This window comes from Lactuca serriola, chromosome 5 (assembly GCF_051521515.1).
Source record: "Lactuca serriola cultivar US96UC23 chromosome 5, Lser_US96UC23_V15, whole genome shotgun sequence".
NCBI classification, from domain to species: domain Eukaryota; kingdom Viridiplantae; phylum Streptophyta; class Magnoliopsida; order Asterales; family Asteraceae; genus Lactuca; species Lactuca serriola.
The window spans coordinates 311,737,595-311,742,517 of record NC_136412.1 but is presented as its reverse complement, the minus strand read 5'-3'; positions in this window follow the sequence as shown (position 1 = coordinate 311,742,517).

Sequence of the window (4,923 nt, the reverse complement as noted above, 5' to 3'; positions counted from 1 at the left end):
TATTCATGTAATATGTTTACTATGAAGCCTAAAATAGACCTTGGAGAGTATTTCAAGCATGCATGGACGTAAAGTTAGAAACTTTACGTGATTTGTCCACATTTTGACATCAAATTTGTGTTTTGCGTTGATGTGATGAGAGTTTAAGGGCTTAATGAGTCAAGACCTTCCTTAAAGGAACTAGGGTTTAAGTTTAGAGCTTATTGGATGATCCTTGGGGGTAAAGTTGGAAACTTTACCCTTCTAAACATCTCTAGGGACGGAGATCTGAAGTTTGGAACCTTTGGATTTAAGAAAAAGGGCTTAATGCATTAAGTGGGTTGACAGACTGAAGAACTCGACGAGTTCACAGGGGAACTCGACAAGTTGGGTTGGGGTTACCCCAATTCTGTTAGGACACGTAGAAACTCGATGAGTTATATCGTGATTCTGACTTTGGGGTGAACTTGACGAGTTAGGTCAGCTCAGAGCGTTGACTTTGACTTTGACCTGGACCATGATTGACTTCTAAGGGTTTGAAGGATTGAGTTGTATCTAAGGAGTTGTTTATGATTAGGGAGGTGGCAGAGCTGATACTCGGAGTTTGGACCTACTCAGCTACAATTTGCATTTGAGGTGAGTCTCCTCACCATGCCAATGGGTCGAAGGCACCAAAGCCGGCCCATTTAGTTAATTGTGATGATTATTGTGGAATCATTATGGATATGTCCAGTATGTATGTATGTATGTAAATGTGTTAGTACCTTATTGGTTAGATATACAAAGACTCCGGGGGGAGCCTGTGGCAGCTGGATGTCAGACCATGTGGGGGAGCTCATGACATTCCAGTTAAAGACCATATGGGGGAGCCCATGGAACATAGGTATAAAACCCTAAGGGGAGCCTAGGACATCTTGGAGTAAGACCCCAGAGGGAGTCCACGACATCCTTATATGTTTGTATGCATGGCTTATGTAGTATGTATGCGGTTTATATGGTTATGTGATTATGTGGTTTATGTGAGGTATGTTATGAGGAAATCACTAAGCATTAGCTTATAGTTTGTTGGTTGTTTTAGGTACTTTAGGATCTAAGGGTAAGGGCCCGACATGATGGCGCAGCGTGCGCTTTCTGGCATTTTAGTTGGGACACTCTGATGTTTTGAATAATTTATATGATGTCTTGGATTTTTGAAAACAAATGTGATTGAAATGCTATATTTTATGAGAATGATTTTGTTACTAAAAATGTAAAAGTTTATAGGAAATTTGGGCTGTTAAAAAATGCATGCTAGTTTGATATGCTAGTCTGTTAGATCTGTAGGACTACCTGTGATACTATCAAATTATCTATATGTGTATTTATCTGTTACATGTCGACATGTTGTGTGGGTTGGGTTGAGGTTGTACTACTCCGTGCTGTAGCCAACAAACCCTGGATTATGCCAGATATGAGCCAAAGGCCATGGAGGGCATGCCAGACTCATACTAAGGACTCATGAGCATTCCAGATACGAGCTAAGGGTCGGGCAGAGCATTCCAGACTCGTACTGTGGGCTAATCTTTTGTATTCCAGTCTAAGGACTGAAGGAGTAAGCCAAAAATAAGTTGTGGGCCCAAGAGGCAAGCCAAACTTATGATGTGGGCTCGGGAGCAATCTAGACATGAGCTGTGGGCCCGATAGGCAAGCCAGACTCATGTTGTGGGCTCAGGGGTAATTTAGTTTGTTAAGCTGTGGACCTATTACATGTTATTATTATGTGTACTATTTGTTATGTATCGGTATTTTGGGGGAAATCACTAAGCTTTGGGCTTACAGTTGTGGATTTTGTTTTAGGTACTTCAGATGATCATGGGAAGGTGAAGGCTTGATCGTGCACCTCCTCGTTTTTCATGTTGTGATTTCTGGGAAAACTCTAATACTGGATTATTTTGAAAACAATTTGTAAACAATGAATGGTTTTGGAATGCTTAAAAAGTTTAAATTTTTCATGAATTTTATGTATGTTACAAATTCTGAGACGATAATATCTTATATTCTTGAATGGAGATATATGAGTTGTAATTTACAAGTTGGTTATGCATTGGTGTTACGTAAATGCATCAGTAACATGATGTTATAAAACGTAGTATCATACATGATTTGGTGAATAAAAGATACAAGAATATGAGTTGAAATTTATCTGTTCCTTTTGCCCTAATGGGAAAAGCAAGATCTTTGGGCCCCTCGATGATTTGATTTCGACATCTGAAGTGCTTGGTTGAGTCCGAACTGAATTAATGTGTTTAATTAGCAGTTTGAATTCAGTCCTCATAGATCGGGAAATCGAGAAACTTAATTTTGGACAATAAGATTAATTTCAATCCATGTCTCATGTCCATATTATATCTAGAAGAACAAATGAATATTTGATCACTCATCTAAAGGACAAATATATGAGTGGATCAGAGTTCGACAATTGCTTTGGAAAGCACCCATTGCTGTTCAATTTAGAAGTTATACCTATAATTTAGTATTAGACTTATCCAAGTGGGAGACTATTGGATTAAGTGTCTAAGCTAATAACTAAATTAGTACAATCTTGAATTATTTGCAAAATCTTTTTGGGTTGCCCTCAAACCTAGTAATTGACTGGAATGTTTTTTGGAGAGAGTGAGAGAGACTGATTTATTAATTTATTACATGATTAATAAATTAACTAGAAATAAAAAATAAATGATTTATTAATATATTATGAGAATAATATATTAATTAGAAATTATATATTTTTAATTAAAAATTATTCATAAATTAAGTAGAATCAATTTTGGGATTAATTAGATTAATTAATAGTGGAAGGACTAATGGAGACAATGTTCAAAAGTTAAGCATTAACCAATTCTAGAACCTCCCATAGAAGGGACGTTTTTAGAGGAGTTTTAGAGGGTTTTTAGAGCTTTTCTTGGGCTCTAAGGGAACTTCGATGCCTTGGGGGAAAGCAAAAAGATTATGGTTATCTAAAAGGAAAAAGATTATGCCTTGGGGGGAAAGCAAAAAGATTATGGTTATCTAAAAGGAAACTGTCTTATCCTTAGCCTCTCTATCACCTATATAAACCCCTTTGGGTTATGATTTTAAAAATTCACCTCATTCCAAAGAGAAATTTGAAAATTCCATTCCTTTTCCTCTCTCTTCTTTAGCCTCTAATTTGCCAGGGTTTGAGTGTGAGCCATTAGAGGCACGAGAGTTCTGATGCTTGCTTTCTAAAGACCACGAAGGAAGAATTACTAGTTTATTTGCTATAATAAACTAAGGTATGAATTTTCTAATAACCCTTTACTAATTTCAAAAATAGAAACATACTTTTAGGTTTCTCGATATTCAATAGTTGTTTGCAAATCATAGTGAGAACATAAATCATTTAGAGTGCATGTGAACTTAGAGTTTATGTTTTTCCGCCAAAATAGGTTTTTTGTAAACTATAAAACGCATCATTTTTTATGTATTACGTATTTATATATATTTTTACATATTTATATATATTTTTTAAGTTTTTATATAGATATTTATATATTTTAAATGTGAAAATGTATTTTTTTTACATATTTATATGTGTTTTTAAGTATTTTACATATATTTTAATATACTTTTATGTATTACGTATTCATATGTATTTTTACGTATCTATGTATTTTTTGAAGTTTTTTTATATAGATGTTTATGTATTTTTATGTATTTTAAAGTATAACCATATTGTTTTTACGTATTTATGTATTTTTTTTTATTTCAAGTCGTTTTCACAATTTCATCCAATTTTCACAGCTTCTTCGAGTATGTCTAGATGGTTTTCCTATATATCTACATATTTTAAGCTTTTTCTCATTCATTTATCTTGAAATTAAATGTCAAATTAAAAAACAAAAGAATTATTTATGCACATACGAAAACTTCATCGGATCATATGGTCTCAAGGAACACCAAGTCTCATGTGTAGAAGATGAAGATGTGTGTGGTGGAAATATTTTATTCCTTATGTGATTACGTGACTTTAAATCTAAAAATTAATAGAACAAAACATTTAACAATTTCATATTAACTCATTGTATTATTCAACCTTATTTAAGAACGTTGTTGCATATTTTGTATAAGGAAAAACATTATTGTATATTTATATTATTCGGATTAAACTTATATTTATTATTTTTTGAATAATTTTCGTAATAACTAATGGTCATCGATTAATCTCCTTATTAATCCACGCCTAACCGATTAGTACATTAATCTCAGTCCACCGATGTTTTTTTTTTGGAAAGGGAACTTCCCTAACGAGGGTTTCCGGGCCAGCTTACGCGCACTGACTAATCCCCGCTGCAAACATGAGACTTTGCCTCATGCCCTGGAGTCACTGCAGGCAAACCTCCATGGCCACAAGGGCCGAGTAGTGCCAGGATTTGAACATGGGTCAATAGGTTATCCACCATATCTTCCACATGTCTTACCAAGTCACCACAACCCAAGTGGTTACAACCCTGGTATTAGGTAAAGAACCTTACAAAAACTATTACATACTTAAATTCCTTTCGATAAATTCGGAATTTGTAAGGGATACATCTTTTGTTCATGGTTGATAAAACCATCTATAATTCTAACATCTCTAAGACGGCCGCGTTGTTCCTCCTGAAGGCATAAATTATTATTATGTGTTTTTAATTTGATGTTTAATTTCATGATAAACGAATGAGAAAAGTGTTGGTGATTTTAGTGGCACCACGTCATTTTATGTAATTGGAACTAACATGCGAGCTAATGAACTTCATAAGTTGTACTCTAATATATGCACGAGTTTTGTGCGGAGTGCAGACATGTATAAGATCGAATTAGAAGTCGGTTCGACAATAAGTCGGGGGTCCGGGGGCAACGCCCCTAAGTCTGGGGTTTCCAAAGGGGAAGCATCCCTTTGACGGG